This window comes from Gorilla gorilla, chromosome 16, assembly GCF_029281585.2.
Source record: "Gorilla gorilla gorilla isolate KB3781 chromosome 16, NHGRI_mGorGor1-v2.1_pri, whole genome shotgun sequence".
NCBI lineage: Eukaryota > Metazoa > Chordata > Mammalia > Primates > Hominidae > Gorilla > Gorilla gorilla.
This window is the reverse complement of record NC_073240.2, coordinates 27724546-27747229: the sequence shown is the minus strand read 5'-3', so window position 1 is coordinate 27747229 and position 22684 is coordinate 27724546. Positions and strand designations below refer to the sequence as shown.

The 22684-nt window shown below is 42.6% G+C and overlaps 1 long non-coding RNA gene across 3 annotated transcripts in view; it reads left to right on the top strand.

Annotated features, from left to right (window-relative positions):
- Positions 1 to 22684, top strand: part of LOC129526876 (uncharacterized) — a 115269-nt gene that overhangs the window by 37009 nt on the left and 55576 nt on the right. For all 3 annotated transcript variants that reach the window (XR_008671697.2, XR_008671698.2, XR_010130933.1), the window contains exons 2-5: positions 3621 to 3812; positions 10443 to 10524; positions 10645 to 10799; positions 21921 to 22162. This is a non-coding gene — a long non-coding RNA (uncharacterized lncRNA). The remainder of the gene's footprint in view (positions 1 to 3620; positions 3813 to 10442; positions 10525 to 10644; positions 10800 to 21920; positions 22163 to 22684) is intronic.

Here is a 22684-nt window from a genome sequence, read left to right as displayed (position 1 = left end):
GTCATACTTGATTACAATGGGTCCTAGTCCAGTGACTGGTGTCCTCACAGGAGAAAATAGACACAGACAGATAGATACACAGAGATAATTTCACGTGATGACAGAGGCACAGACTAGAGTGATAGTTCCTCAAGCCAAGAACTCCATGGAATGACTACAAGCACTAGGAACTAGGAAAAGGCAGAACGGAATCTTTCCAGTGATGCCAGAGACAGCATGGTCCTGCTGAGATCTGCTTATTTTCTCAATGGAAGCATGGTAGAAAGGACAAAGGAGACCTGGGGGTTTGGTGGCATCTCTAGGTCATCTGCCACTGCATCGCCTGTCTAGTCACATATTCTCTGCAGTTTCTCAAGAGCACGCTCTCCCCACCCCATCCACTGCTCCTCTGGCTAATTTCTACTTACCTGTGTCATTGCCTTAAAGATGCTTTCCCTTGCTTCAAGTTTAATTAGATTCTGCTAATTGATCCCTTTTCCAATAAGCCTTATTACTTTTTTCTTCAAATCTTCTGCAATGCTTCATAACTATATCCTTTACTCAATGGTCCCTAAGATCAAGGGCAATTTGTCTATTTTCTTTATCATTATATAGTGCCTGGCACAGTGCCTGACTCAAAATAGGTACTAGACAAACATATTTTGAACAATGGTTGAGGAAATGGATCCTTATTTTTCTGCTCATTAGTTGGTCAATTTATTAGTTGTGTGATTCTGAGCATACTTGTTTAAGTCTGGCATTCTTGTATCATAAAATATGAATCATATTTCTAATTATGTATAAAATCACCGGGCAGAGAATAATAAATACCCAATGGCTTATTAGGATGTTAGCTTAATACAATACTCATGAAATTGTACTCTAGTAATCACAAAAATCTACTGTATGAATATGTACTTTATTTTTTTGCTGGGACCTGGATGTAAATAGATGCTCCTTGAGTGTATGAAAGTAGAGGAAAGCATCCTTCTCTAGGCATGTTACATGGAACTTTTCAACAACGTCCACATTTGAGAAGTCTTCCAATTAGGCAGTTAGCGTCACTTACTGGCCTGCATACTAGCCACACTGGCACCTTCAGGGCAAGCTTTTCTAAGCATGTTGTTCATCTTCCTTCACACCAAGCTTACGAAGATCTTTTGGGGTAGTCATGACACTATTATATTGCAATTTATGCTTTAAAGTAACCTAACCAGGAATATTAACTCTACTGATACCAGTATATTCCTACACTCCAAAAGTCATGCATAGTTGAAGGTTTCCCCTCAGAATCATTGGAATACAGTCATAGGATTAACTGGATGCCAAGATTAAGCTTTGGAAAAGTTGAAGTAAAGAAGTTCAGAAGTGGGGAGGAGGGGTAAGAAATGCTGTCTTAATATGTTTCAAGTCAGCTTCATTGAAAGGTCTTTCTGTCTGGCCCACAGTTTCATTCAGAAACATTACAACAAACCTACATCGATAGCTTTTTATGTGCCAGCATGGAGCCTTGTGCTGATATAGAGCAGAAGTTTGGATGAAGATTGGCTTGGAGATGTGTTCTAGGTCATTCAACTTCCCACGATGGCTTGCCCCAAGATAATTTCTAGGAAAGGCAAGCAAATGCATTACACCACACCCAACCATCTGTCCCACTTACAAATCCCCCAAAATTTAAATCCCTAGAGGTTGTGTAAACCTGTATCGAGAAAGATGACTTAGTTCCAAAGTATAGTCTGAGACAAAATAGCCTATCCAGAGTGTTGAAAACCTCTTGGAGAGAGTGGAGCCCAGATGTGCTGAGGCCCCACCTTGACTTCCAGTCCTTTCTTCTAAGACCTACCTGCTCTTCAGGGCTACTCTCCAGTTCCATAGCCTCAGTCCAAGCATCCCTGGAAATGTGCACTGTGGTCTCTCTCATCCTTGAATTCCTGCAGTATTTGGCAATTTGCATTGCTGTAGATGTAGCATCTGCAACATGTTGGCTTCATTGGACTATGGCCCCACTGGCATCATAAGAGGGTTGAGAGGGGACCTGCTGTGTGAGATGCTGAAAAATGACTGACTGAATGAATAAATGATAACCAGGGCTGGGACTGTTCCTATATATTTATTTCACATCACCTGGCACAAAGTCATACTCTAAATATGTTGCTGATCATGAAGGTGATCATTGATGCTAGCTTGATCCATGCCCTAGAGAGAGAATTTTACAAAGATTTGCAAGAAAGAAAGTTTCCTTCTCAAGAAACATAATGGAGTAAAACCTATTTTCTTTGAGAAGAAACTGTTCTGCTGTTTTATGTCAGATTCTTTTTTACTTTGTTTTAGAATGTGATTTGTCTAATATAGGGCTAAAAGAAATGAATTCTACCCATAGAATTAAAAAAAAAAAACACCGTTCGGAAGACTAACAAAGGACTTATGAGGACTGAGTATGGACCACTTCCTGCTTGGACCTGATGGACCTGAGGCTTGAGGAGCACTCTAATTCTCTCTGTGTCTGTTTTGCACCTTCGTTTAATCAGAACCATGGCATTATCTGGGTCATGAGCGTGCTGCTGCTTTTTCCTTTAGCGATCCAAATGGTTACCATCAATAACGTGAATCAGGAAAGAAAAGGCCAGGTGCAGTGGCTCATGCCTGCAATCCCAGCATTTAGGGAGGCAGAGGCGGGAGGATGTTTGAGCCCAGGAGTTCAAGGCCTGCCTGGGCAACATAGCAAGGTCCTGTTCTCCAACAACAACAAGAAGGCTGGGCGTGGTGGCTCATGCCTGCAATGGCAGCACTTTGGGAGGCCGAGGTGGGTGGATCACTTGAGATCGGGAGTTTGAGACTAGCCTGACCAACATGGAGAAACCTCGTCTCTATTAAAAATACAAAATTAGCCAGGCATGGTGGTGCATGCCTGTAATCCCAGCTACTCAGGAGGCTGAGAGAGGAGAATCACTTGGACCCAGGAGGCATAGGTTGCGGTGAACCAAGATTGTGCCATTGCGCTCCAGCCTGGGCAACAGGAGTGAAACTCCGTCTCAAAAAAAAAAAAAAAAAAAAAAAAGAAAAGAAAAACAAATAAATAAATGAGGGAAGAACTGATTCCCCTGTTTTCCTGTTGTTTTAGTCTTCAACCTTAGATGAAATTACAAACCAAATATACCAAAGCCCACAACTTTCTATATTAAATGCCACAGTTGGTTTTCAGAAATCTAACTGTGGACTTGAGATATCATGACTGCAATTTTTCCAGACATTTAAAAATGCAAATTATATATTATGTCAAAATATTTTTTAACATGGCTTTATTTCTTATTGTTTAGGATTAAATTTAGAGCTACTTCTTCTTCTTCCATCTTGGAGAATTCTCATAGTTAAAGAAATCAAGTAAAAATTAGTCCTCATAAGTAGATTAAAACAATGAAAGCCAGGCCACTGACTGAATGATTAAGTCTGTGCTGGACATGACAATGAATTTAACCCTCTTGCCAGCCTAGGAGAGCACACAGATGCAGGAAGAGGATTGAAAACCTACTTTTCAATTTTCTCTTCTTCCTCACCCCTTCTCTAATTTGCCTGACCTGTTTCCTTTCAAAACCTTGCTGTTATCAGTACCTTGTCCATTTTCACTCTGTTTCTCTTTGTAGACTAATTCCTTGCTGCTTCCTCATGGGAGATAAACTCATGCTCATGTAAGAAGAACATCTGTCTTGGGCTAGGAGGAGCACAGGAAGATGCCTTTATCTCAAGAGCTAGGAAATAAGGCAACTGTATTAAATTGTCAAGGGAGGACAGCAGACCAACAAGGATGAAGAAGCTTGAAAAGTTCTTCATTGCAGGTAAGCAAATACTTTCTCCTTTTAGTCAAATAACACTGAACCCCACCAAGTGTGGGCAGAGGGGTGCAGGTGCTTGCCAATGCAAGTGCAACAGATTAAGAAAAACTTTCCAAGGCCCCAAGGAATGAAAAAAATTTATCTGAAATGCTGTTGTCAATGATCTTTTTTTTCCCTCATAAAATCATGAATAAAGACAAATATACCAATTAGATTAAATTAGCCCAGCAGCAGGGACTTCTATATTTCACTTGTGCTTAGCAGCTGGTTCGCTGTTCGGCATCTGTCAAGAATAGTTACTACCAATTCCAAGAGGCGTCTCTAATTCACTGTCTATTTTCACATAGGAACAAGAGGTTAGGTAACATAGCTAATTGGAGAGAGATAAAATCATATGTAAAATACCAAGCAGTGAATGTGATTATACTTCGGTTCAAATGTAGTTTCTCTTGCTCATAGGATAAAAATAGTGCCTAGTAAAGCTCTCTCACTTGAGCTTAAGAGGGCTCATCCTTTGGCAGGCCTTGGTGTTTGTATTACCTTTTCCATTTTAAAAACATCCTGGTTGGGTTTAGCACATCTTAACAAAAGCGCATAATCTTGAACATTTTCCCTTCTGCCTCAAGCCTAAATGGGAGGAAATTTGGCAGTGTCAATGCCAGGAAATAGAAATCAGAAGCCTCGGGAGCCACCACAGTTTAGTCTCACTAGAAAACCTACCAGAAACCTCATCACGGCCTGAAATGAGATTTAAGGCTGGAGCTCAGAAAGTCTCCAAATATTGAAGTCCGTTTCAGAATGTCATTTGCAATGCTTATTTCACCACTCCCTGGCAGACGAGGACAATCTCACAACTGCTTCTATGGAAAAGCAAGGGGCAGACAGGGTGTGTGAGGTGAGGGGAGAGTGGCAGGGAGACTGGCCCAGCAGGCAGCTGACTTAGACTCCTGGGCTAAGACAGGTGCCTTTCTCATCAGAGTGCTCCTTCCCAGAGGGATTAAGAACGATATGTACAAGAACTCGATGCAAAGAAAAGATGGAACATGTCATACACATCTTTTACCAACACTGGCATGCTTGACAAAAGAAAGCATTGAAAACAAGGGACAACCTTATTTCAGAGTAAAATCCATTATGCTACTTTTCAAAGCTTCTTATAGAACCCAGATTTCTAAGTTTACAGATTAGAAGACTTTTTATCTGGACAGGAAGAGGAAAGTACACCATAACATGAAACAAGTTTCTGGGAAAAAGTTGCCCATTGATCAGAGTCCTCTCTGAGAAGAGATGACTAATGAGGGGCACTAGAATGAAGGTGTCAGTCGTGGGACAAGGCAATGACCTCTCTTCAGCCTGCCCCTGCTTCACCACCAGTCTGTGCCCATGGGCACCCCTCTACCAGCCTCAGGCCTCTGAAGACCCCCGTGGCCTTCAGATTGGTCTTTCCTTCTAAACATCTCCAGCTGCCTCGAAGGAAACAGGTTTTTAAAGGTTTAGGCCTGTCCTTTAATCTCCTCTTGCAGGCTTTAAAACCCAGTACTAGAATTCAGTAAAAACCATTCTTTCTCTTTGATTTTGGAATAAAATGATTGAATGTTCTGCGTAGTGGAAGAAAGGAAACTCCTTCTAGCTTTCCCTCAGGAGGCTGTAGACTTATGGTTTTTCTTTAACACAAAATTCTAACATGTCCTTGAAAGATGCTTAAAGAAGTTATATATATGTACAGCCAAATTAGGCAGTGTATATCATAAACAGATGACCAGAATCTTCTGTAATTCATTTCCTAACATATCTTTACATGAAGAAGATATTTACCGGTTTGTGTGCTATTATGTGTAATTAACTCAGAAACTGTCACACTCTGAGTCTTCTGTCCAATGTATGACAAACATCTTGCCCTTAACATTTCCTAAGACCATGCCTAGCGCAGTGAAGATGGGTGATGTCTAGGTTTCCTCCAGACCCACCTGCAGGGGTCAGGGCTCACTGCAGGACGCAGGAGTCACTCCAGGGCCGTTAGTCAGGAAATGATACAGTACACAGAAGTAGATACGCACACAGCTGGTGGAAGAGCTGAAAGCAGGAGGGAACAGGCTGGCCTCCAGAAACGGCCCTGAGTACACAGGTCCCACCCATAGGGAAGTTCCTACCCCTGAGGCTATGAAATGTGGCCTCTAAATCTCTCCTACAAGTGGAAACCATCACAAAGCTATGTCCCCGCCGGCTGCCTCTTTCACTCAGGGAGCAAGAGAAGGGCCCCCGGGAGCTAGCTCCTGCCCAAAGCCTCCTGTTCCTATGACGTTACTTGTGCACAGAACCAACTAACAAAGACGGGAGTCCAGCCTCCTCGCGTCCTCTCTTCCAAATCTTGAGCAAATTGTCATGAATTGGTTTAATAGAGTTGCTGCCTCAGCACCCATTTTTAGGCTTGACATAAGTTGTTTGAAATGGTCCTATCTGTCCATTTTGACCTAGCGAAACCTTCCCTGCCCTGTGTGGTTGTCTGCAATATTGTCTGCTGGCATCTTGTTCCACTGACCCAAACCCAACACACCCTGCAGCTGCTGACCACAATAACAGCAGAGTCATTTAAAGAGGTTTCCTGCTTTGTGCGTCTTTTTTTAAAACTAGCCAACCCAAAACCCCATGGGAAAGCCTAAGGAAATGCCCATGGGCCTTAATGAAGGCCTAGTCCCAGCTCCTGCCTCTCTTCCTCTCACTGGTTGAACTCCCTCTCCCTCCAGACTTCCTGTCACCACCCCCAGCCTCTCTGGGACTGGGAGTAATACATTTCTTCTGCTCCCTGCATTTTGGTTTTACTTCCTCTTGTGTTTTAACTGACTGACTCACATGAACTTAACTTTCCCCTTGTCAGTCTTGTCCTAGAGAGTGGTTCTGTCTTGGCTTCCGACCCGCTCAGGAGAGAGACCCCCAAGACCAAATTAAAAAGAAACAATAACAATGGAAATCACAACACATGCTAATTTAGTTGGCAGGGACTAATCAGCATCCTAGATCCTAGCTGCAAGAGACTCCAGGAAATAAGAGCGTTTAATTTTCAAGCTTCTCCAAGTGGAAGGTAGTGATACAAACTGGTTCACAGCATCTAGTTCTTTTTCTGTTTGGGAAATGAAGAAACTGAAAAGCCTGATGAGTGTGAGAGGCTCTCAAGCAAACCTTGCAGCTGAGATGGGCAGGGAGTTGGTCCAAGTGAGTCAAGAACAGCAAAACCAAAGGAAAGTCCTTAGGACTCTTCACCCAGTACTCCTATGAGGACTAGAGGTTGGCCTCAGTGAAGCCCTGGGTCACTAGGGTACAGTGATGACCATCACTGTGATCCTACCAAACTTCACATTGTCACCCTGATGGGTCCCTGTGCCGGACTGGGACCCCATCCCACTCAGTGCCTTAGCAAATGTGGAACAGACAGGTGATAGATGATAGATGATAGATGGTAAGTGCTGCCTGGGGTTTAGTTGCTGTTCTATGGTCACAAAGACTGATTGAGTAAGAAGTAACCCAACTGCCTTGGGTGTGCTTTCTCAGGACCTCTTGAGATTATGTAGCCTGGGCCACGGCCATTCCTATTGGCTCAGAATAAACCTCTAACATGTTTTGGCAGAATTTGGACATTTCTGTCATCACTGTTTTAAACAACACAGTAAATAGGAATAAAAACTAAATAAAATGGGCAAAGAGGATTTGTGTTAGAGGCTGGACCAGGCAGGGGTGATCTGGAGGGAAAATTACCATGCGAGAAGAGCAGCAGCCTGCAATTTGGAACCAGAACACCTGGGTCCCTTTCTCTGTGCGTCCAAAATAAGTCATTTAACCCCCTACCTTGTGCCCTCTTCACTCATATGCAAAATGAGAAGACAGGGATTGCTAAGATTCTTTCTATGGTAGAATGCTAAGAATTTTTTTTCACATGTCTTTAGTGTTTTCTTCCCTTTATTTATGTAAGTTCTATGTACTGATGAAAAATACTTTGCCTGAGAAAAAACATGCAAAGAGACATAGGAAACTTTCGGAGGAGATGGATGTGCTCATTACCTTGACTGCGGTGATGGTATTTGGGTGTCTGCAAATGTCCAAACTCATCAAATTGCATACATTAAATATGTGCAGTTTTTTTGCATATCAAATTCACTTCTATCAAAGCTGTTAAAAGTATTTTTGCCTCTCCATTTAGACAGCACTTAGACAACTGACAAGACTTCATGCCTCATCCTTTGTTGTTATAGGTATTGGAAAAGAAAGAATTAGTATAAAATTCTAAATAACACATTAATTTTAGAACCTCTTCTCCCTACCTTTTGAGAATAGAAAAATAGCTCCTGGCAGTGTGAGCTGTGTGAGGTATGCAAAATGTATCAGGCTCAGGGAAACCTGAGTGTGGGACTTCAGTCACGCTCCTCCTTCTTTGGAGGCAATTGCTTAAAGTCATTTTGTTTCTGACTGTCTGCTTCACCTAGTATCTTCATGTTCCTTGAATTTGTGATACAAAGAACAATGTACAGCCAATCAATAGCTTATGTTATTTTAATGCAAATTCTTGGTAAACAACTCAGGAACTGCCTCTTCTTTTCCTTTAAAAATCGACTAGTAACTGTTCCTAATCAGAGTGGAGATTCAGGGCAACTTGAATCTATGCTCCCGGGTTGCAATCCTCAAGCTCGGCCCAAATAAACTCTCTACTTACATTAATTTCGCCTCTGCTTCTTCCTTTCGGGTCAGCATTTCTCATCTTAACTAACATGGTTTCACAACATTAGCTCTAGCTCTGGCACTTTTTCAACAGAAATTTTCAATCGTTTTGTTACATTTGGTTGAATCAGTGCTGTACCAGCACAGTTACTAATTCTTTTCGTTTGATTTGATGAAAGCTGTAATTCTTCAAAAAGAATAGAAACTTAAATCCTCTTGTGAGTTGTTAAAGAAAGTACTCATTTCAAAGATCTTGGCAAAAGCAACATTTTTTTTTCACTCTGTGAGATCTAAAGTGTGGATACTTGTTCTATATTTAAGTGAAAAGAATATGACTTTTTTTTTTTCTGCAGAACAAGATTCTATGGAAGTCGGACCTTTTCAGACTTTAACATCAGCCCTCTATCTTAATAATGTGGTTTATAAGTGATGAACTATTGTTGTGCTTCATCTAGGAAACACTTTTGTCAAACACAGGGGGATTATATACATGTTTTATGGAAGAGGATGCCACAGACAAGTATAATGCTATCAAATGGAAGATGATGGCATTTTTAAAATGTGAGGTCCAGAAGAAAGAAAAAACTGAGGCAAATTAATACAAGTAGAGAGTTTATTTAGGCCATGTTTGGGGACTGCAACCCGGGAGACATAGATTCAAGTTGCCCTGAATGTATACTCTGAGTAGCAACAATTATAAGTGGGTTCTTAAAAGGAAGGGGCAGTTCTTACATAGGTTCATTAAAATAACATTAGCTACTGATTGGTATACATTGTTCTTTGTATCACAAATTCCAGGAACATTAAGATAATAGGTGAAGGTCACTTTGTGCAACTTGTGATAACATTTTAGGTAATTTATCAGCTTGCCTGGAAACTACAGGGAAGGAAAAAGAGCAAAATGCCTTTAAACAATTGCTCTGGGGAATGGGGGGTGTTTGACTGCAGCTTCATGCTCATGGCTCTTTGGGCCTGATAAATTTTGCAGACCTCACATAGCTCAGACTGCCCAGAGCTACTTTTCTTTCTCAAATGTTTACATGTGTTGGGGCTCAGAAAGCAATATCCCAGACACAGGCTTTGCCATGCTAAGAGGCCTTAAGAGCTGCCTCAGAACCAAGGTCCCTCTGACCTTGGTAAACAACTCAGGAACTGCTGCTGCTTTTCCTTTAAAAATCAGCTTGGGGCCAGACACGGTGGCTCACGCCTGTAAGCCCAGCACTTTGGGAGACCAAGGAAGGCAGATCACGAGGTCAGGAGATCGAGACCATCCTGCCCAACATGGTGAAACCCTGTTTCTACTAAATATACAAAAATTATCTGCACTTGGTGGCATGCACCTGTAGTCCCAGCTTTTTGAGAGGCTGAGGCAGGAGAATTGTTTGAACCTGGGAGGCGGAGGTTGCAGTGAGCCCAGATTGCACCAAGGCACTCCAGCCTAGCAACAGAGTGAGACTCTGTCTGAAGAAAAAAAAAAAAAAAAATCAGCTTGTAACTGCTCCTAATCAGAGTGGATATTCAGGGCAACTTGAATCTATGCTCCTGGGTTGCAATCCTCAAGCTCGGCCCAAATAAACTCTCTGCTTTTATTAATTTCACCTCTGCTTCTTCCTTTCAGGTCAACACTTCTCATCTTAACTAACATGGTTTCACAATATTAGCTCAACAGAGTCCCTCCCTGTGCCCATGCTCCCACCCGCAAGCACAGGGAGGGACTCTAGGATTTTGTTATCTGACCAAGAAAGCTTCTTTCCAGGGGAAACCCAGTTGCCTTCAGTTCTCTGCCTGAAATCTCATTATCTATCTCAGAAAAGAAGACTGGGGAAATGAAGCCACACCCGGGAGGACTTTTCACAAGATACCACCTGCCTCTCAGATGCTTTCAAATTCCAAAGACAAATTTTACAAATTAATTTCTATCTCCAGGGTCCAGTCATTCTCTCTAATGATTTGCTGCTCCTCAAAAGAATGTCTACACTCCCGATCGCCCCTTTTGCCATGAAAAAAGGTATATATGCTTCTCTTCCCCCACTGTGGTATTGGGTAATCATTCTCCTTCAGTTCTCCCATGCTATGTACATTAAAATGACATTTTGGATGCCTTTTCTCCTATTCTGTCTTTTATCAGTTGATGTTCACTGAACCTTCAGAGGGTGAAGAGGAAGCTTTTCCTTGACTTGTACACAGGCTGGAAATAAATAACCTCCGCTTAGGACACCCCTGGCAGGGGCTTTCCAAACCACTTCCAACCCTGGAGAGAAAGATAATGATGTGCCCAAACAAGTAAGTGACAGTAAGAAATTAGTGAGTGTGGCAGATGTTGGGGAAAGGCCTGCAGCCTATTGCTTCTGCTCTTTGGGATTTCAAGTCTCAACTGTGGTCATGGCAAAGCGCTGTAAAAGAGGTGCGTTTCCGGTGCTAAGGGAATGGCCAAACAAAATTACCCAAGGATGTTGTAAGCAGTGGTGAATCCGTATAGGCCTTCAGCAACCTCAATTCTGTCCTCAACAGAAGAAAGAATTTGACTGAGGGGCATAAGCTCAAGTGAGAGACTGAGGTAAGTTTTATAGCAGGAATGAACGTTTATTAAAAATCTTCAGAATAGGAACAAAAGGAAGTGTACACTTGGAGGCAGGCCGAATGGGCAACCTGAGTGTCAAGTGCGTGGTTGACCTTGACCTGGGGTCTTATACATCAGCATGCTTCTGGGGTTATGTCACTTCTCCTCCGATTCTTCCCTTGGGGTGGACTCTCACACATGCAGTGGCCTGCCAGCACTTGGCAGTGGGCGCACGTGCAGTGTGTTTACTGGAATTGTGTATACGCTCAATTGAGGCATTTTCCCATTACCAGTCGAATGCTCCTGGAGGAAGGTCATAGACCACTTAGACTCTGCCATTTTGCCCCTTAGTGGTCATAGACCATTTAGACTCTGCCATTTGCTCAAGCCTACTCACCCAGATCCTGATATCCTATCCAGACGCCAATCACCAGATTCAGGTGTTTTCTCTCTGTTGGGAGACGGCCGTTCCCTGGCACCAGCTGCGACCAATTATTATTTTGGAGAAACAGCTTAATAACTGCCTGCCCATCACCTGATTGTTGCCTGACATTCCTGGTGGGACGGGGGCCTCTCCTGCTCTGCTCATGTCTACCTGGCTGCCTACTGTAACAATGCTACATCTAAGTGTCATCCAAAAGACTTCCAGGATGGCTAAATAGTAAAGAATGGAAAGCTGTATTGGTGATAGCAGTTTGGAAACTGAGAAGAGAAATGTCTGCAAAGCAGACTGGAGGTGTTCTCTTTTCAAAGAGGGGAAGGACAGTTGGGTTTTATCCCTTACAGGGCCTGAATCAAACAATAGAGTCAAACATATTCAGCAGGTTTGGGGAAAAGCTGTACCAGTTTCTGAGGAGACCCAAGCACATTCACAATGGGTAAACATATACGTAGCATACGTCCCATGCTCACTTTGGGGTGGGTGTTACTATTAAAGTGAGGTGGAATTTGGGTCTTTATTTCACAAGAGGTGAACTATAGCACACAAAGACAGTTTGTATACAGTCTCTAAAAGCCGCTGGAACTGGCTTAGGGTCTGCAGTTGCTTATCAGGAAAGAGCATCTGTAAGGGTGATTCTCTAACAGAGTTCTAAAGACCTCGGTTTAAATTATCCTTGTAGCATTAGGGAGTTTAGTAAGGGTGTGGCCTTTCTTGTAGTCCCAGGAATTTAGAAATTTGCCATGCCAGCTGGGTCCTGAACCCTCATAGGTAACTTTCTTTTTGTTTCTTTTCTTTCTCCTTCCTTCCTTCTTTCCTTCTTTCCTTCCTTCCTTCTTTCCTTTCTTCCTTCCTTCTTTCCTTCCTTCCTTTCTTTCTCTTTCTTAATTTCTTTCTTTCCCCTTTCTTCCTTCTTTTCTTTCATCTCTTTCTCTCTCTCTCTCTTTTTTGAATAAAGTTCAGGGATACATGTGCAGTTTTGTTATATGGGTAAACTCATGTCATGGGGATTTGTTATACAGACTGTTTCATCACCCGGGTATTAAGACTGGTACCCATTAGCTATTTTTCCTGATCTTTTCCCTCCTCCTGCCCTCCACACTCCAATAGGCCCCAGAGTGTGTTGTTGCCCTCTGTGTGTCCATGTGTTCTTATCGTTTAGCTCCCACGTATAAATGAGAACATGTGGTATTTGCTTTTCTGTTCTTATGTTTGTTTGCTAAGGATAATGGCCTCCAGGTCCATCTATGTCACTGCAAAGGACATGATCTTCTTCTTTTTAATGACTGAATAGTATTCCATGGTGTACATGTACATTTTCTTTATCCAGTCTGCCATCGATGGGCATTTAGATTGATTCCATGCTTTTGCTGTTGTGAATAGTGCTGCTATTGTGGATAGTGCTGCAATTAATATACATGTATGCACATGTTTTTATGATAGAAAGATTTGTATTTCTTTGGGTATATACCCAGTAATGGGATTTCTGGGTTGAATGGTAGTTCTGTTTTTAGCTCTTTAAGGAATCACCACACCGTTTTTCACAATGGTTAAATTAATTTATACTTCCACCAACAATGTATAAACATTCTTTTTCTCCAGAACCTTGCTAGCCTTGGCCTGTTATTGGTATATGGGAATGCTAGTGATTTTTGTATGTTGATTTTGTATCCTGAGACTTTGCTGAAGTTGTTTATGAGCTTAAGGGGCTTTTGGGCTGAGACAATGGCGTTTTCCAGATATATGATCATGTCATTTTTTGTTTTTTGACTTTTTAATTATAGCCATTCTGACTTGTGTGAGATGGTATCTCATTGTGGTTTTGATTTGCATTTCTCTAATGATAGTGATGTTGAGGTTTTTTTTCATATGCTTGTTGGCTGCATATATGTCTTTTTTTTTTTTTTGAAAAGTGTCTTCGTATCCTTTGCCTCTTTTTAATGAGGTTTTTTTTTGTTGTAAATTGGTTTATAGATGCCAGATATTAGACCTTTGTCACATGCAGAGTTTGCAAAAATTTTCTCCCATTCTGTAGGTTGTCTGTTTACACTGTTGATACTTTCTTTTGCTGTGCAGAAGCTCTTTAGCTTAATTAGCTCCCTTTTGTCAATTTTTGCTTTTGTTGCAATTGCTTTTGGCGTTGTCATCATGAAATCTTTGCCCATTCCTATGTCTAGAATGGTATTGCCTAGGTTTTCTTTTAGGCTCTTTTTATAGTTTCAGGTTTTACATTTGAGTCTTTAATCCATCTTGAGTTGATTTTTGTATCTGGTATAAGAAAGGGGTCCATTTTCAATCTTTTCCATATGGCTAGCCAGTTATCCCAGCATCATTTATTGAAAAGAGAGTGTTTTCCCCATTGCTTGTTTTTGTCAGCTTTCAAAGATCAGATGGTTGCGGGTGTGTGTTCTTATTTTTGGGTTCTCTATTCTGTTCCATTGATCTGTGTGTCTGTTTTTGTACCAGTACCATGCTGTTTTGGTTACTGTAACACTGTAGTATATTTTGAAGCCAACTAACATGATGTCTCCAGCTCTCTTCTTTTTACTTAGGATTGCCTTGGTTATGCAGGCTCTTTTTCAGTTCCATATGAATTTTAAAATACATTTTTCTTCTTTTGTGAAACATGTCATTGATAGTTTGATAGGAATAACATTGAATCTGTAAATTGCTTTGGGCAGTATAGCCATTTTAACAATACTGATTCTTCCTGCCCATGAGCATGGTATGTTTTTCCATTTGTTTGTGTCATCTCTGATTTCTTTGAGCAGTGTTTGTAGTTCTCCTTGTAGAGACCTTTCACCTCCCTGGTGAAAGCTCTAATTCTAGTTATTTCTGGTCTTCTGCTAGCTTTGTGTATTTCTTGTTTTCTGCTAGCAGTATTCCTTGGTATTTTATTCCTAATTTGGCTCTTGGCCTGTTTTGTTTTGTTTTTGTTTTTGTTTTTTGTGATGGAGTCTTGTTGTCTTGCCCAAGCTGGAGTGCAGTGGTTTGATCATGGCTCACTGCCACCTCTGCCTCCAGGTCTCAAGTGTTTCTCATACCTCAGCCTCCCAAGTAGCTGGGATTACAGGCATGCACCACCATGCCTGACTAATTTTTGTATTTTTAGTAGAGATGGGTTTTTGCCATGTTGGCCAGTCTGGTCTCAAACTCCTGGCCTCAAGTGATCTGCCTACCTCAGCCTCCCAAAGTGCTGGGATTACAGGCATGAGCCACCATGCCCAGCCTTGACCTGACTATTATTGGTGTATAGGAATGTTAGTGATTTTTGTACATTGATTTTGTATCCTAAGACTTTGCTGAAGTTGTTTATGAGCTTAAGGGGCTTTTGGGCTGAGACTATGGAGTTTTCTAGATACGTAATCATGTCATCTGCTAACAGGAATAGTCTGACTTCTTCTGTTACTATTTGGTTGCCCTTTATTCCTTTCTCTTGCCTGATTGCTCTGACCAGGGCTTCCATTACTATGTTGAGTAGGAGTGTGGTGAGAAAGGGAATCCTTGTCTTGTGCTGGTTTTCAAGGGGAATGTTTCCAACTTTTGCCCATTCAGTGTGATGTTAGCTGTAAGTTTGTCATAGATGGCTCTTATTATTTTGAGGTATGTTTATTCAATACCTAGTTTATTTAGAGTTTTTAACATGAGAGGGTGTTGCATTTCATCAAATGCCTTTTCTGTGTCTGTTGAGATAATCATGTGTTTTTTGTCTTTAGTTTAGTTTATGTGATGAGTCACATTTATTGATTTGTGTATGTTGAATCAACCTTGCATCCCAGGAAAAAAAAGCCTACTTGATCTTAGTGGATAAGTTTGTTTGTTTTTGAGATGGAGTCTCGCTCTGTTGCCCAGGCTGGAGTGCAGTGGTGCAATCTTGGCTCACTGCAAGCTCCACCTCCCAGGTTCACGCCATTCTCCTGCCTCAGCCTCCTGAGTGGCTGGGACTACAGGCACCCACCACCATGCCTGGCTAATTTTTTGTATTTTTAGTAGAGACGGGTTTCACCGTGTTAGTCAGGATGGTCTTGATCTCCTGACCTTGTGATCTGCCCACCTTGGCCTCCCAAAGTGCTGGGATTACAGGTGTGAGCCACTGCGCCCGGCCAGATAAGTTTTTTTGATGTGCTGCTGGATTCAGTTTGCCAATATTTTGTTGAGGATTTTTGCATCAATGTTCATCAAGGATATTGGCTGGAAGATTTCTTTTTTTGTTGTGTCCCTGCCAGGTTTTGGTATCAGGATGATCCTGACCTTGTAGAAGAAGTTAGGGAGGAGTCTCTTCTCCTCAATTTTTTGGAATAGTTTCAGTAGGAACGGTATCAACTCTTCTTTGCGCATTTGGTAGAATATGGCTGTGAATCAATCTTGTCCTGGGATTTTTGGCTGATAGGCTATTTATTACTGATTCAGTTTCAGAGTTTGTTATTGGTCTGTTCAGGGATTCAATTTCTTCCTGGCTCAGTCATAGGAAGATATACATATACAGGAATTTATCTATGTTTTTCTATATTTTCTAGTTTATGTGCATAGAAGTGTTCACAATATTCCATGATGGTTATTTGTATTTCTGTGGGGTCAGTGGTAGTGCCACCTTTTTTGTTTCTAATTGTGTTTATGTGGATCTTCTCTCTTTTCTTCTTTATTAGACTAGCTAGTAGTCTATGTATTTTATTAATTTTTTCATAAAAACAATTCCTGGATTCATTGATCTTTTGAGTATTTTTTTGTATGTCTCAATCTCCTTCAGTTCAGCTCTGATTTTGGTTATTTCTTGTCTTCTGCTAGCTTTGGGGTTGGTTTGCTTGTGGTTCTCTAGTTTTTTTAGTTGTGATGTTAGATTGTTAACTTGAGATCTTTCTAACTTTTTAATGTGGGCATTTAGTGCTATAAATTTCCCTCTTAACACTGCTTTACCTGTGTCCCAGAGATTCTGTTATGTTGTATCTTTGTTCTCAGTAGTTTCAGAAAACTTCTTGATTTCTGCCTGAATTTCATTATTTACCCAAAAGTCATTCAGGAGCAGATTATTTAATTTCCATGTAAATGTATGGTTTTGAGCACATTTCTTAGTCTTGATTTCTAATCTGTGCTGTGGTTCAAGAGATTGTTATCATTTCAGTGCTTTTGCATTTGCTGAGGAGTGTTTTGTGTTCAATTATGTGGTCAATTTTAGAGTATGTGCCACATGGTGGTGAGAAGCATGTATATTCTGTTGCTTTTGGGTGGAGAGTTCTGTAGATGTCTATCCAGTCCATTTGATCCTGTGCTGAGGTCAGGTTCTGAATATCTTTGTTATTTTTCTGTCTTGATGATCTGTCTAATACTGTCAGTGGAGTGTTGAAGTCTCCCACTGTTATTGTATGGGAGTCTAAGTCTCATTGAAGGTCACTAAGAACTTGCTTTATCAATCTGGGTGATCCTGTGTTGGGTGTATATATATTTAGAATAATTCTTGTTAAATTGAACCCTTTACAATTATGTAATGTCCTTCTTTGCCTTTTTTGATCTTTATTGGTTTTAAGTCTGTTTTGTCTGAAATTATTATTGCAACCCCTGCCTTTTCCTGTTTTCCATTTGCTTGGTAGATTTTCCTCCATCGCTTTATTTTAAGCCCATGGGTATCATTGCATGTGAGATGGGTCTCCTGAAAACAGCATATTAATGGATCTTGGTGTTTTATCCAGCTTTCCACTCTGTGCCTTTTAATTAGGGCATGTAGCCTGTTTACATTCAAGGTTCACATTGATATATGTGGATTTGTTCCTGTCGTGATGTTAGCTGGTTATTTTGCAGACTTGTTTAGATGGTTGCTTTATAGTGTCACCGGTCTGTGTACTTAAGTGTGTTTTTGTAGTGTCTGATAACAGTCTTTCATATTTACTGCTTCCTTCAGGAGCTCCTGTAAGGTACAGCTAGTGGTAACAAATTTCCTCAGCATTTGCTTGTCTGAAAAGGATCTTGTTTCTCTTCATTTATAAAGCTTAATTTGGTCAGATGTGTAATTCTGGGATGGAATTTCTTTTCTTTCAGAATGTTGAATATTGACCCCCAATCTCTTCTGGCTTGTGGGGTTTCTGCTGAGAGGTCCGCTGTTAGTCTGATGGGATTCCCTTTGTAGGTGACCTGACCTTTCTCTCTAGCTGCCTTTTACATTTTTCTTTCATTTTGACCTTGGAGAATCTGATGATTATGTGTCTTGGGGGTGATTTTCTTGTGAAGTATTTTACTGGGGTTCTTGAAATTTCCTGAATTTGAATGTTGGCTTCTCTAGCTAAGTTGGGGGAATTTCTCATAGATAATATCCTGAAGTATGCTTTCCAAGTTGCCTACACTCTCTTCATCTCTTTCAGGGACACCAGTGAGTCATAGATTTGGTCTCTTCATATAATCCCATATTTCTCACAGGGTTTGTTCATTCTTTTTACTATATTCTTGTCTGTCTTATTTCAGAAAGTCAGTCTTTCAAGATCTGAGATTCTTTCCTCAGCTTGTTCTAATCTGTTATTAATACTTGTAGTTGCATTATGAAACAGAGTCTTGCTCTCTCTGCCAGGCTAGAGTGCAGTGGCACAATCTCAGCTCACTGCAACCTCTGCCTCCTGAGCTCAAGCAATTCTCCTGCCTCAGCCTCCCAAGTAGCTGGGATTACAGGCATGTGCCACCATGCCTGGCTAATTTTTGTATTTTTAGTAGAGACAAGGTTTCACCATGTGGGCCAGGTTGGTCTCGAACTCCTGACCTCACGTAATCTGCCCACCTCAGCCTCCCAAAGTGCTGGGATTACAGGCGTGAGCCACCATGCCCGGCCGTGAAATTCTTATAGTGTGTTTTTCAGCTCTATAAGGGCAGTTACAGCCTTTTCTATATTGGTTATTTTGTCTGTCAGCTCCTGTATTGTTTTATTGTGATTTTTAACTTCCTTGGATTGGTTTTCGATGTACTCCTGCATTTCAGTTATCTTCATTTCTATCCATATCCTTAATTCTCTTTCTGTCATTTTAGCCATCTCCACCTGGTTCAGAACCCTTGCTGGAGAGGTGGTGTAATCGTTTAGAGGAAAGAAGACACTCTGGCTTTTTGAGTTATCAGAGTTCTTGCATTGGTTCTTATCTTTGTGGGCTGATGTTTCTTCCATCTTTGAAGCTGTTGACCTTTGGATGGAATTTTTTCCCTTTTATCCTATCTGGTGACCTTGAGGATTTGATTATGGTGTAAGGTGGATTCAGCCAACTGGCTTTGTTTCTGCAAGATTTTAGGGGGCCAATGCTGAGCTCCCAACTCTTGTACTGTGTGCCCTAACTCTGGGGGACTTGCATTGGGCCCTGACTTTGTTCTCTGGCTCCTCGAGTTTGTGAATCCGCCGCACTAGGGGGCCGAGGTGCTTCTGGACCATTGGTCACTACTCTGGTGGGTGGTGTCAGCCAAAATGTTTATAGTGGGGAGACAGCTGGATCTGTCCTTGTTTGCATGTGCCAGCAGCAACAGCAGTGGCAACACGGCAGGGTGCACACTCATTAACTGCGGCAGGGTGCTAGCGTGGGCCGGGGTGCCTGCCTCCATGTGGGTGTTCACCACAGTGGTGGAAGAAGCACAGCTCCGGGTTGAGGGGCCCCTGATGGTGACTGCACATGTGGTCATGTTGGTAGTGGTACTAGCAGCGGGGTGGGGTGCTGGTGGGCACAGGTCTGTGTGTGTTCTCTGTGCACCGCAGTCAGGAGTGGTCACTCAGGGAAGGGGAGGGTCCACTGTTCTCTGTCTAGTTTTAGTCCCTCAGAAATGTTGACACAAGGGTAGGATGCTGGTGGGGGTGTGGCTGGCTGGCTGTATACCTGTCAAAGCTCCACTGTTGGTTTGGTGGGGGTAGAGTGAGCGGAGTGCACTCCCACCACAGCAGTGGCAGGGCAGGGTGCACACACACACACGCACGTGCTAGTGAGACAAGGAAAGCAAATGCATCTGCACACACACATGTTGGCATAAGTAATTTAGGGACTGGCTGTGGGTCCATGGGAAGCTTCAGTGTGGGGAGGGGGCATGCAGGATAGTGTGTGGTCATAGGGCCTGCCCCGATGGAGCTCTCCACTGGATGGGCATAGTCTACCAGGGCAGGAGGCATGATACGGGTCCGCAGGGTATCCAAGGCTGCTCTGCCAGTAGGTTGGGGCCCTGGGAGAGGCCAGCAGACCAAGGGATGCTCAGATTGGACAGGTCCCATATGATGGACAAGACTGCCCTGCAGAGATGAGGTCTGACAGTTCCCCTAAGGCTAATATCTCCTACGGGAGCAAGTGGAGGCGACAGGGATGGGCTTCCTTGGCCATGCTCCACTACAGATGCTCCAGCTCCAAACCCTCTGAGCTCTGCTTCAACAGGCATGCCACCCCTACCACTTCTCTAAGCAGCTCTCTGCCAACTGGAGTGTCTGTGCTGGTCAAAGGGTCTCCTCCTGCTAAGATTCCAGAGGCTCGTGGTGAGACAGGGTTGCTCAGGGTTGCTCCTTGCCAGTCCAACTTACCCATTCCCCTAGAGTTGTTGGGAGCCAGGGATGAGTCTGCAGGCTGCACAGGAAGCATTGTTGAGGAGGCCTCAGGAAACTTACAATCATGGGGGAAAATAAAGGGGAAGCAGACACATCTTACATGGCCAGAGAAGAAGACAGAGCAGAGGGAGGTGCTACGCATTTGTAAACAACCAGATCACAACAGAACTCGCTCACTATCAGGAGAACAGCAAGGGGAAAGTCCACCCCCATGATCTAATTACCTCCCACCAGGCTCCTCCTCCAACATGGGGGATTACAATTTGACATAAGACTTGGGCAATGACTCAAATCCAAACCATATCAGAAATCAAGAAAGGTCTCCTGCTTTCTTTATTAAAACACCTCAGCAAGAGGGAGATGAAAGAATCTGAGGTGTTGCCAGTCCTGCCTTCTGTGTCAGTGTCAGTGGGACTTTCCTGGCTACACCTTTGCTTGGCATTGCCCGTTCACTCACCCATTCATTCATTCCTTTTGCAAACTGTTATGTGGTACGTCCCAATACACCATGTTTTAGGGGCTGACACTGCAAATAAGCAGTGTATAAAACAAAATCCTGGGGGTCCCCATTTTAGTCACTGAAAGCCAGCTGATGAGCAGACAGGGAGGGAGGGATGAACAGGAGGAGCAGAGAGGATTGCGGGGGCTATGAGACTGCTTTATATGATACTACAGTGGCGGGTACCTGTGATTATGTACTTGTCCAAACACATAGAATTCACAACACCAAGAGTGAACCTTAATGTAAGCCATGAACTCTGGGTGACAATGATCTGTCAATGCAGGTTCTTTCATTGGAGCCAATGTGCCACTGCAGTGCAGGATGTTGACTGGGGGAGGGCCATGTATGTGTAGGGGTAGTTGGCAGATGGGAACCCGTGGTACCTTTTGCTCAAATTTGCTGTGAACCTAAAACTGCTCTGAAAAATAAAGTATATGAAAAGAAAACATAAGAAAGGCATAGGATAGTGGTAGGAATTCTCCAGATAACTGAGTAGGGTGAGGTGCTGGACAGGGGATGTGTCTGGACCTGGACTACCTTCAAGATCTCTGTGCACACTTGACTGCATGACTTTGCTGACACAGTTCAGCTGCACAACACGCCACCTACCCTTCTACAGAGGTCAGCAACCTGGGAGGGGACCCAGTCAGTTGCGGGGAGTGAAATGCCAAGACTGTTTGATGGGCATTCCAGGAGAGTGTATATTGTGTTGTTAACTAGAATGGAAACAATTTAGAGCTGCCAGGGGTCTTGGACAATAGCTTATCCAAACTCCTCATTTACAGAGATTTTATGGACCCTTCAACATCACTAAAACACTATTGGAGCCTCACAAGCTTATAAAATCCAAAGGACAACTGGGTAATTCTATACAGACATTCTTAAATTTTTGACCTAAAAGGAAAAAGCTGAGGTAAAATTAATATAAGTAGAGGGCAGGGCACAGTGGTTCACAACTGTAATCCCAGCACTTTGGGAGGCTGAGGCAGGAGGATTGCCTGAGGTTAGGAGTTTGAAACCAGCCTGCACAACACGGTGAGACCCTGTCTCTACCAAATCAGAAAAAAAATTAGCCAGGTGTGGTGGCGCATGCCTGTAGTTCCAGCTACTCAGGAGGCTGAGGTGGGAGGACTGCTTGAGTCCAGAAATTTGAGATAACAGTGAAGTGTGGGTCATTGTGTTTGGTGAAAGCATTATTCGGTTAATTTCTAGCTACCTGTGGCAATAGTAAGTAGCTGTAAGAAATGAATACATAGCTCATGGGTTAAGTAGGATGTGATTGTTATCTCATTTTACGTCTCTCTGGGCCTGATAATTTAAAAGGACTCATATTCCTCGAATAAAAGTTATCTCCTTTTCTCAAGATCAATGGTCCCTACTGGCACCTATCAAACTGGCCATGCCCATGCCCATTCTGGGCCCATATGGAAGCTCTGTTTGCACCTTTTGGTTGACCTCTGAGGAGCAGCTTGGATACCTCCTTCCCCTTAACACTGTAGAGGCTCTCTCTGCAACAGAACTCCCTACATCTCACAGCACCAGCCTCCGTTCTCCTACCAAGTGTGATTTGTGTGTCTAGCCTTCTCTAGGACTTCTGCCAGATTGGGTGAGTCCAGAAAATACTGACCTTCTTAACATCTCTTTGTAAAAACAGCTCTCATTTCTCTGTTTTTATATTTCTTTTACTTTCCTCCTCTTCCTCCTCTTTCTTCTTTTCCATTTTTTAGAGACAGGGTCTTGTTCTGTTTTCTAGACTGGAGTGCAGTGGCATGGTCATAGCTCACTGCAGCCTCAAACTCCTGGGCTCAAACCATCCTCCTGCCCCAGCCTCCCAAGTAGCTGGATCTACAGGTGCTTGCCACCATGCTCAGCTAAATTTAAAAAAAAAGTCTTTTTTTTAGAGGTGGACTCTTGTATTGTTGCCCACGCTGATCTCAAACTCCTGGCTTCAAATGATCCTCTTGCATCAGCCTCCCAAAGCCCTGGGATTACAGGTGTATGCCATCACACTGGGCCTGTTTTTCATATTTCAAAGACACAAAGCCACCCCAGTAGAAGGTAGGGATTTGAGTGAGATCTTTGTGATTGTTATGTGCTGTCCTGAACTAAATTCAAGCGTGCACAAGTC